Raw genomic sequence first — 11,936 nt, 5'->3', positions numbered from 1 at the left:
TGTCCAACCTAGACTATGTCTTACTTCTTTTTTTAAAGTACTATATCCTTTAGGTTCCATATATGAACTCTATTGATACTAGTTCGCTTTCCCCTTAAGCATGTTCTAGATGCATCTGTTATTAAAAAGAAAATGGCCATGAAGTAAGGGTAAAGTTTGAACAAAATCAATATGAACTATGGAGTATGCAAGCCTCTAAAACAAGCTTAGCTCATCAAAAAAATAAATAAATATATATATATATATATATATATATATATATATATATATATATCAAAAAGATCGAGAGGTGATCAAAATACACGAAAACTAGATCAAAATTTATTTATGATCAAAAGCATGATTAATTAAAAAAGTGAGTAAAAGATAACCCTAGCGGACGTGGATTGAAAAATGTATCTGAATGGCAGTGAGAGCAAGCCCTGATGCAGCAGCGAGGACCGCTATTAGTTTCCACCCAGTTGGGATATGATGAAGTCTCAACTCTCGATAAGCGCCTCTCAATTGGTACCAAATCCACGTTACAAAACATCTCATCACATGCTACACGATTTTACATTTTTCCCTGCCACGATCCACAATTGGGTATTTGTTCAATTTCTGAATCACGTAACCCAACCATGAATCCATGTTGATCTCAGCCTCAGGAACTCCCTCTGTCATACTACGAAATAAATTCATCAAATCTTCGTCGCCAATTATTTTTCTTTCTTTTCCATTGTCATCCAATTCTTGTTCCAATACAACCTCTATCCTTAAGCAGTTTAACGTCGTGGACATAACAGATTAAGCTTTGAATGAAACAAGCATAACAAATGAATTGACAGCTAATTTTTTCTTCTTTCCCACGTTGCTTTTCTAGGGTGACTCTATTCAGCTCCCAAGCAATTAAGTTCCTCCACTTTGCTTCCGTGGTTTCTGTAATTTGCAGTTGCGGAATTTCTAGTTTTCAGTCGTTGAATGTTACCTTCAAGTCAAACCTAGATGCCATATCTGAAGGTTTAATTGTAACCCCACCTGCTTCCAACCTCGTAGCGCAACGCTGCAGTTTTGGTTTTCTATGACTGATTTTCTTTTCTTCTCCATTGTCCATACAAATATTCTTCCGATCCTTTGCTTCTTTCTGCTGGATTTCATTTTTTCCCTTATCCACGAAGGAGTGAACAAGTTCAACTAAATGAAATGCTTTTAACTCGGAGAAGCGTGAATCCAAAGTATTATAATTGTAGCCCAGGATGGAAAGTGCATGGTTATGTATCCATTGGACACGAACTTTATCATTTATTTTGGGAAAAAGTGTTGATGATAACTTATCTAGAACCACAAGGGGGATCTGGTTTTCAAGCATGGTCAAATCCGACAACACCTTTTTCCCTTTTTATGACTTCACCTCCAGGACTAGGACCAACTAACCTACACTGTAACAGTTCGTTTGTTTCGGGTGTTCCACTGACGAGAAGCTCAAGCAGAAAACACCCATCCAACAGCATAATTTTGGCGTGGTCGTTGCGTTTGAACCTAACGTCATCGACATTGTAGCTTGCGCGAACTATTTCATCTAACTTGAGCATAGCTATGCCTCAGTTTTTTAAGACTTGCATTGGATGTTGTTGTTTTGATCGGTGAAGGAGATATAGCATGCAGCGCCATTTGATCTCTTCCATGTAGAGTAGGTCTGTTCTGGTTCCCTTGTGAAGGGGTCCTATGGAGACCACTTGAACATAAGTTCTTCAGCACATCTCTAACATGAAATGCTTCTAACTTGAGCAATAAAACTCTTTTTTCAGAGAATATCAATGGGAAACTAGAAAATTACCTAATTTTATCTCGACATAAGTTATAGCATTATATAGGTATCCTTTTTGAATGAGACCACTTGCATTTAAAAACTTAGTGTGGTTTGGGATTAGAAAGCTTCGTAATTATTTTTTTTTATCAAAACACAGCTTCCACTAACGTATGTGATATATATTATGCCTCAATAACATATAATGAATTATCATATAGGATAGTGCACTTTAAATAACCATGACTTAATTTAGGTAGCTCTAAACTGAGCGATTTTTTATATGTGAAAAGCATGAAATGTGTAATTAATTGTGGAAATCTTGAAGGAATGTTGAGTCATTCCTATTTCGGCGGTGTAGATCGATATTGGTTAATTTAACAAAATCCTCTGTTTTGGGCTGTGAATTATAAAATTGTGTGATTGTTAATATGTGAAAAGCATGACATTTGTAATTAAAAGTGTGTTTGAATTACTGGAATCACCTTATATGCGTTTGCACTTGTCAAAGTACAAAATGAAAAAACAATAATTGTTGGGATTTAAAATAGTGTGTAACATTCACTTAATTGGTTTTCAAAATACACTCTAAATCAGTTCAGACTAGCTCTTAAAAATCCGAAAAGGACAAAAAGGAATAGAAAATGTAGTTTATTCAATTGTGAGAATATAGACATAGAAAGAGAGAGCGCATATATGAACATATCTAAGGTGGAAATCGAGACATGAAAGTGAGAAAGAAAGTTTAAGAGAAAGTGTGATCTTTGGTTAAGAAAACCGTGAAAATAAAACCCAGAGAATATATTAAAGCAATGTGAAACAAAATGTGGATTTCATAGATGAAAAATTTTGGTTTGATTTTTTAAGTGTAAGAAAACAAGAAAAATGAAATAAATATTGAATGAGAAAATCAATCAATTACATATTAGAGAAAAGAACAGACTCAATATTTACATAGATGCATTAAAACGTATACAAAAATATACCCAGAATTGCCGTGAGACATGTTTGTTGTTTGATTGTCACCCGCGTGTTGTGTGAATGTTTCACAATTTGAAAGGAAATTATCCACTTCTCTCACTTACAATAGGTTAGTTGTTTGGCAATTCCTTTGGTGCAAGTTTATTTTAGAGGGCACCAAAACCCTTTGTGACTAGGACCATACAACAGATGACATGTGGCTATTTTGCCAGCACTTGTATTTTTTAACAATGTTTTAATATTTATTATTTAACCCTCATTAATTAGGTCTTTTTAAATAATAGTCCCCAGTCTATTTAAATATGTTTTATATTCCTTATTTCCCTCTCTGCCTTTTCATTTTCATTTTTCAATCTTCTCTCTCGCCCATCTCTGTGGCTCCGGTGCTCTCCCTATCAAAAGCTCCATCAAAGACGGTAACTTTCCGTGTACCCTCCGTTCGTACCCTTTTTCATTTTCATTTTTCGTGTTCTCTCCGTCGCATCTTCTTGCAAGCACCTCTAATTTTTTGTTGTTTTTTGTTTCCGATGACCTCCCATTCTCCGGTCTCCGGTGATCGAAAACCTACTCTCCTACCAAAAGGTCCATCAAAGACGGTATCTTCAACGTTTACCCTCCGTTCCACATACGACATTTCATTAGTCATTTGTATGAGGTTACTCTTTAAAAGGGGATTTCTTTTGAAGTTTGTTTAGAAAGTATGAAATGCATGTTTGTTTTAGTAAAAGGTATTAGGGTTCCAACAGAGGGATTTCGTTATTTCACAGTGGTTTTGTGTATTCATCGGTGTGTTCGTCATTTTGGATATGTCGATTTTGGTGGTGTTTTTATTGATCCTATTTGTGAATTAATGTTGAGGGTTTTATTTGTGAATGTGGTGTTTCAATCTGAGTGAGCATGGAAGCATGCAATAGATCTATGTCCGTTTTTCTGGTATTTCTTTTAGTTGTTTACAAAAATGTACATTGTTTGCTATGTGGTTCATTCATTTGTTGTTTTCCGATTGATTGTATTATTTAAGTGTATTTAGTGTTTTTGCATGCTCAGCATATTTCATTTTGAGTTTTGTTTGTTTACATGGTTATATGTGATTTAGTTTTTTTATTTGTGAATGTCATAGGTGAATTTGGTGATATAGTTTCTATTTTTTGGTTGTTTTACTTTCTAATTAATAGTTTTGAGTTGCTAAATTTCAATTTTTCTTTTAGGAACATGGAATAAAATATAATTAAATTATTCCAGATTTATAATTATAAAATATATATTATTTTCACCTTTTTTTTCTTTCTAATATACAAGTATTAATTATAAAGTGTATTATATAATATATATAATACATTTTATAATTAATTATATATATATTTTCTAATATATATATATTTTCACCTTTTATTAATTATATAATATATATTAAATTATTCCATTTAGGTGTATTATAAAGTATGATGATAATATTTTTATATATTTATTGATAGGCTTAATTGTACTTTTTATTAAATAATCAAGCACAATGAATTTTCTAGCGTCAACCATTATATATATATATATATATATATATATATATATATATCATTTATAAATATACTTTTATATATTTATTTTTAGTTTTTTAGTTAAAATGGAAATTAATATTGTATTTTTATAATTTCATAAGTATTTTTAAATTAAAAGTTTTTTCCTAATTCATATTTTAATTTCTTATACTTCAAAATGACAACTTATTATTTAAATTATTTCATTTCTTATGTTTTAATTTTTAATCTTTTGATGAAAAAAATATTTTAGTTTCATAATTTTTTTAATTATTTTTTTAGCAAAATATGATTTATTTATACATAATTCTTAAATATAATAATTGTGCAGTAAAATTTTCTATTTTGAGAGGGATACGTAATCCCTCACAGATTGTGACGAAATTTGTGACGGAATACAATTTGTAAAAATATTCCGTCACAAATTGTGAGAGATTCAAAATCCGTCACAAAATCCTAATTTTTTATTTTTATGAATTTTAAAATAAAAAATAATTAACTTATTCCAGATTTATTAATTATATAATATATATTATTTTCACCTTTTTTTTCTAATATACAAGTGTTAATTATAAATTATATTATATAATATATATAATACACTTTATAATTAATTATATATATATTTTTACCTTTTATTAATTATATAATATATATTAAACTATTTCATTTAAGTGTATTATAAAGTATGATGATAATATTTTTTATATATTTATTGATAGACTTAATTGTACTTTTTATTAAATGATCAAGTACAATGAATTTTCTAGCATCAACCATTATATATATATATATATATATATATATATATAGTTATATATAATTATATATAATTTATAAATATACTTTTATATATTTATTTTTAGATTTTTAGTTAAAATGCAAATTAATATTGTCTTTTTATAATTTCATAAGTATTTTTAAATTAAAAGTTTTTTCCTAATTCATATTTTAATTTCTTATACTTCAAAATGACAACTTATTATTTAAATTAATTCATTTCTTATGTTTTAATTTTAAATCTTTTGATGAAAAAAATATTTTAGTTTCATAATTTTTTAATTATTTTTTTTAACAAAATATTTTTTATTTATACATAATTTTTAAATATAATAATTGTGCAATAAAATTTTCTATTTTGAGAGGGATACGTAATTCCTCACAAATTGTGACGAAATTTGTGATGGAATACAATTTTTAAAAATTTTCCGTCACAAATTGTGAGGAATTCAATTCCGTCACAAAATCCTAATTTTTTATTTTTATGAATTTTTAAATAAAAAATAATTAAATTATTCCAGATTTATTAATTATATAATATATATTATTTTCACCTTTTTTTTTTCTAATATACAAGTATTAATTATAAAGTGTATTATATAATATATATAATACACTTTATAATTAATTATATATATATATTTTTTTTTTACCTTTTATTAAATATATAATATATAATAAATTATTCCATTTAAGTGTATTATAAAGTATGATGATAATATTTTTATATATTTATTGATAGACTTAATTGTACATCAAGCACAATGAATTTTCTAGCGTCAACCATTATATATATATATATATATATATATATATATATATATATATATATATATAACTATATATTATATATATACATATATATATAGTTATATATAATTATATATAATTTATAAATATACTTTTATATATTTACTTTTAGCTTTTTTAGTTAAAATGCAAAATAATATTGTCTTTTTATAATTTCATAAGTATTTTTAAATTAAAAGTTTTCTCCTAATTCATATTTTAATTTCTTATACTTCAAAATGACAACTTATTATTTAAATTAATTCATTTCTTATGTTTTAATTTTTAATCTTTTGATGAAAAAATATTTTAGTTTCATAACTTTTCAATTATTTTTTTAGCAAAATATTTTTTATTTATACATAATTCTTAAATATAATAATTGTACAATAAAATTTTCTATTTTGAGAGGGATACATAATCCCTCACAGATTGTGACGGAATTTGTGACGAAATATTTAGAGAGGAATCAAAATCTGTCACTAAATCTGTCGCAAATTTTTTTTTTTATTAGTGACCCTGTTTGTGACGGAATTGTTAGAGACGAAAATTTTTCCATCACAAAATCCGTCACAAACTCTAAAAATAAGTAGTCCGTCACAAAAATAAAATTTTCGCACAAAAGTCGTCACTATTAGTGACGACATTTTGTCCGTCACAAATTTTCGTCACAAATTTTAATTTTTTTAGTAGTGACTGCAGTGTCTTCTAATTCAGCAATTCTCTTGTAAAGTCTGTCCTCGTCCTGTCACAAATAATAAAACCTAAAATCAGATTCATTCATAAAAGAGAATTAACACACCAAAAGCATTAAAAGAGATAGTGCATAATACGGAAGCGTAAACGGTATCGTGAGTTCACGGCGCTTCTTGTCAAGGGCGTGTGAGAGGGCGGCGCCGATGACGGCGACAGCGAGGAAACTGTGGAAAGGAGAAACCTCGGCTTGCTCTTCGTCGAGTCCCTCGAGGGATATGGGCGCCCTTGGGACAGGGCTCCTGTCCACAAAACTGGTGGAAAGGCGGAGGCGGCGGGAGGTGGAGAGTGCCGGCATAGTTACGAACGAGGGTTTACGGTGACGGTCCATTGGAGCTTTTAGGCGAGTAGGGGTAGTGCAGAGTGATTGAAGGAGAGGGACAAATATAGTGCAAAAAACGTTGTGTGTAAACAGAAAATGTTGTGTGTGGTGCTTTGTCCATGGTAGTGCAAAAAACATTGTGTGTAAACAGAAAACGTTGTATGTGCCATGGTAGTGCAAAAAAACGTTGTGTGGTGTGGAGTGCAAAAAAACGAGTGTGGTGTGGTGTCGTTTAGGGTTACGCTTCAAACAATTCTAACTAAACGAAATGTTTCTCAACACCTTGTTGTGGTTTTTCCATCACAAAATCCGTCACAAACTCTAAAAATAAGTAGTCCGTCACAAAAATAAAATTTTCGCACAAAAGTCGTCACTATTAGTGACGACATTTTGTCCGTCACAAATTTTCGTCACAAATTTTAATTTTTTTAGTAGTGACTGCAGTGTCTTCTAATTCAGCAATTCTCTTGTAAAGTCTGTCCTCGTCCTGTCACAAATAATAAAACCTAAAATCATATTCATTCATAAAAGAGAATTAACACACCAAAAGCATTAAAAGAGATAGTGCATAATACGGAAGCGTAAACGGTATCGTGAGTTCACGGCGCTTCTTGTCAAGGGCGTGTGAGAGGGCAGCGCCGATGACGGCGACAGCGAGGAAACTGTGGATAGGAGAAACCTCGGCTTGCTCTTCGTCGAGTCCCTCGAGGGATATGGGCGCCCTTGGGACAGGGCTCCTGTCCACAAAACTGGTGGAGAGGCGGAGGCGGCGGGAGGTGGAGAGTGCCGGCATAGTTACGAACGAGGGTTTACGGTGACGGTCCATTGGAGCTTTTAGGCGAGTAGGGGTAGTGCAGAGTGATTGAAGGAGAGGGACAAATATAGTGCAAAAAACGTTGTGTGTAAACAGAAAACGTTATGTGTGGTGCTTTGTCCATGGTAGTGCAAAAACCATTGTGTGTAAACAGAAAACGTTGTATGTGCCATGGTAGTGCAAAAAAACGTTGTGTGTGGTGTGGAGTGCAAAAAAACGTGTGTGGTGTGGTGTCGTTTAGGGTTACGCTTCAAACAATTCTAACTAAACGAAATGTTTCTCAACACCTTGTTGTGGTTTTTCCATCACAAAATCCGTCACAAACTCTAAAAATAAGTAGTCCGTCACAAAAATAAAATTTTCGCACAAAAGTCGTCACTATTAGTGACGACATTTTGTCCGTCACAAATTTTCGTCACAAATTTTAATTTTTTTAGTAGTGACTGCAGTGTCTTCTAATTCAGCAATTCTCTTGTAAAGTCTGTCCTCGTCCTGTCACAAATAATAAAACCTAAAATCAGATTCATTCATAAAAGAGAATTAACACACCAAAAGCATTAAAAGAGATAGTGCATAATACGGAAGCGTAAACGGTATCGTGAGTTCACGGCGCTTATTGTCAAGGGCGTGTGAGAGGGCGGCGCCGATGACGGCGACAGCGAGGAAACTGTGGATAGGAGAAACCTCGGCTTGCTCTTCGTCGAGTCCCTCGAGGGATATGGGCGCCCTTGGGACAGGGCTCCTGTCCACAAAACTGGTGGAGAGGCGGAGGCGGCGGGAGGTGGAGAGTGCCGGCATAGTTACGAACGAGGGTTTACGGTGACGGTCCATTGGAGCTTTTAGGCGAGTAGGAGTAGTGTAGAGTGATTGAAGGAGAGGGACAAATATAGTGCAAAAAACGTTGTGTGTAAACAGAAAACGTTGTGTGTGGTGCTTTGTCCATGGTAGTGCAAAAAAACGTTGTGTGTGGTGTGGAGTGCAAAAAAACGTGTGTGGTGTGGTGTCGATTAGGGTTACGCTTCAAACAATTCTAACTAAAAAGATGTTTCTCAACACCTTGTTGTGGTTTTTCCATCGCAAAATCCGTCACAAACTCTAAAAATAAGTAGTCCGTCACAAAAATAAAATTTTCGCACAAAAGTCGTCACTATTAGTGACGACATTTTGTCCGTCACAAATTTTCGTCACAAATTTTAATTTTTTTAGTAGTGACTGCAGTGTCTTCTAATTCAGCAATTCTCTTGTAAAGTCTGTCCTCGTCCTGTCACAAATAATAAAACCTAAAATCAGATTCATTCATAAAAGAGAATTAACACACCAAAAGCATTAAAAGAGATAGTGCATAATATGGAAGCGTAAACAGTATCGTGATTTCACGGCGCTTCTTGTCAAGGGCGTATGAGAGGGCGGCGCCGATGACGGCGACAGCGAGGAAACTGTGGATAGGAGAAACCTCGGCTTGCTCTTCGTCGAGTCCCTCGAGGGATATGGGCGCCCTTGGGACAGGGCTCCTGTCCACAAAACTGGTGGAGAGGCGGAGGCGGCGGGAGGTGGAGAGTGCCGGCATAGTTACGAACGAGGGTTTACGGTGACGGTCCATTGGAGCTTTTAGGCGAGTAGGGGTAGTGCAGAGTGATTGAAGGAGAGGGACAAATATAGTGCAAAAAACGTTGTGTGTAAACAGAAAACATTATGTGTGGTGCTTTGTCCATGGTAGTGCAAAAACCATTGTGTGTAAACAGAAAACGTTGTATGTGCCATGGTAGTGCAAAAAAACGTTGTGTGTGGTGTGGAGTGCAAAAAAACGTGTGTGGTGTGGTGTCGTTTAGGGTTACGCTTCAAACAATTCTAACTAAACGAAATGTTTCTCAACACCTTGTTGTGGTTTTTCCATCACAAAATCCGTCACAAACTCTAAAAATAAGTAGTCCGTCACAAAAATAAAATTTTCGCACAAAAGTCGTCACTATTAGTGACGACATTTTGTCCGTCACAAATTTTCGTCACAAATTTTAATTTTTTTATTAGTGACTGCAGTGTCTTCTAATTCAGCAATTCTCTTGTAAAGTCTGTCCTCGTCCTGTCACAAATAATAAAACCTAAAATCAGATTCATTCATAAAAGAGAATTAACACACCAAAAGCATTAAAAGAGATAGTGCATAATACGGAAGCGTAAACGGTATCGTGAGTTCACGGCGCTTCTTGTCAAGGGCGTGTGAGAGGGCGGCACCGATGACGGCGAAAGCGAGGAAACTGTGGATAGGAGAAACCTCGGCTTGCTCTTCGTCGAGTCCCTCTTGGGATATGGGCGCCCTTGGGACAGGGCTCCTGTCCACAAAACTGGTGGAGAGGCGGAGGCGGCGGGAGGTGGAGAGTGCCGGCATAGTTACGAACGAGGGTTTACGGTGACGGTCCATTGGAGCTTTTAGGCGAGTAGGGTTACTGCAGAGTGATTGAAGGAGAGGGACAAATATAGTGCAAAAAACGTTGTGTGTAAACAGAAAACGTTGTGTGTGGTGCTTTGTCCTTTTTAGTGCAAAAAACATTGTGTGTAAACAGAAAACGTTGTATGTGCCATGGTAGTGCAAAAAAACGTTGTGTGTGGTGTGGAGTGCAAAAAAACGTGTGTGGTGTGGTGTCGTTTAGGGTTACGCTTCAAACAATTCTAACTAAACGAAATGTTTCTCAACACCTTGTTGTGGTTTTTCCATCACAAAATCCGTCACAAACTCTAAAAATAAGTAGTCCGTCACAAAAATAAAATTTTCGCACAAAAGTCGTCACTATTAGTGACGACATTTTGTCCGTCACAAATTTTTGTCACAAATTTTAATTTTTTTATTAGTGACTGCAGTGTCTTCTAATTCAGCAATTCTCTTGTAAAGTCTGTCCTCGTCCTGTCACAAATAATAAAACCTAAAATCAGATTCATTCATAAAAGAGAATTAACACACCAAAAGCATTAAAAGAGATAGTGCATAATATGGAAGCGTAAACGGTATCGTGATTTCACGGCGCTTCTTGTCAAGGGCGTATGAGAGGGCGGCGCCGATGACGGCGACAGCGAGGAAACTGTGGATAGGAGAAACCTCGGCTTGCTCTTCGTCGAGTCCCTCGAGGGATATGGGCGCCCTTGGGACAGGGCTCCTGTCCACAAAACTGGTGGAGAGGCGGAGGCGGCGGGAGGTGGAGAGTGCCGGCATAGTTACGAACGAGGGTTTACGGTGACGGTCCATTGGAGCTTTTAGGCGAGTAGGGTTAGTGCAGAATGATTGAAGGAGAGGGACAAATATAGTGCAAAAAACGTTGTGTGTAAACAGAAAACGTTGTGTGTGGTGCTTTATCCTTGGTAGTGCAAAAAACATTGTGTGTAAACAGAAAACGTTGTATGTGCCATGGTAGTGCAAAAAAACGTTGTGTGTGGTGTGGAGTGCAAAAAAACGTGTGTGGTGTGGTGTCGTTTAGGGTTACGCTTCAAACAATTCTAACTAAACGAAATGTTTCTCAACACCTTGTTGTGGTTTTTCCATCACAAAATCCGTCACAAACTCTAAAAATAAGTAGTCCGTCACAAAAATAAAATTTTCGCACAAAAGTCGTCACTATTAGTGACGATATTTTGTCCGTCACAAATTTTCGTCACAAATTTTAATTTTTTTATTAGTGACTGCAGTGTCTTCTAATTCAGCAATTCTCTTGTAAAGTCTGTCCTCGTCCTGTCACAAATAATAAAACCTAAAATCAGATTCATTCATAAAAGAGAATTAACACACCAAAAGCATTAAAAGAGATAGTGCATAATACGGAAGCGTAAACGGTATCGTGAGTTCACGGCGCTTCTTGTCAAGGGCGTGTGAGAGGGCGGCGCCGATGACGGCGACAGCGAGGAAACTGTGGATAGGAGAAACCTCGGCTTGCTCTTCGTCGAGTCCCTCGAGGGATATGGGCGCCCTTGGGACAGGGCTCCTTTCCACAAAACTGGTGGAGAGGCGGAGGCGGCGGGAGGTGGAGAGTGCCGACATAGTTACGAACGAGGGTTTACGGTGACGGTCCATTGGAGCTTTTAGGCGAGTAGGGGTAGTGCAGAGTGATTGAAGGAGAGGGACAAATATAGTGCAAAAAACGTTGTGTGTAAACAGAAAACGTTGTGTGTGGTGCTTTGTCCATGGTAGTGCAA

The 11,936-nt window shown here is 34.9% G+C and overlaps 1 long non-coding RNA gene across 1 annotated transcript; it reads right to left on the bottom strand.

Moving 5' to 3' along the window:
• Window positions 1–299: 299 nt before the first annotated feature.
• Window positions 300–3,722, bottom strand: LOC145955706 (uncharacterized). Its single transcript, XR_014432369.1, has 2 exons — window positions 2,773–3,722; window positions 300–1,702 (listed from the first exon to the last, which is right to left on the bottom strand). It is a non-coding gene; the product is annotated as an uncharacterized LOC145955706 (long non-coding RNA).
• Window positions 3,723–11,936: the final 8,214 nt, after the last annotated feature.

The sequence above is a fragment of the Cajanus cajan genome, chromosome 3, assembly GCF_000230855.2.
Source record: "Cajanus cajan strain Asha chromosome 3, NIPB_CcT2T_4, whole genome shotgun sequence".
NCBI classification, from domain to species: Eukaryota; Viridiplantae; Streptophyta; class Magnoliopsida; order Fabales; family Fabaceae; genus Cajanus; species Cajanus cajan.
This window is presented reverse-complemented; position numbering and strand designations above follow the sequence as displayed.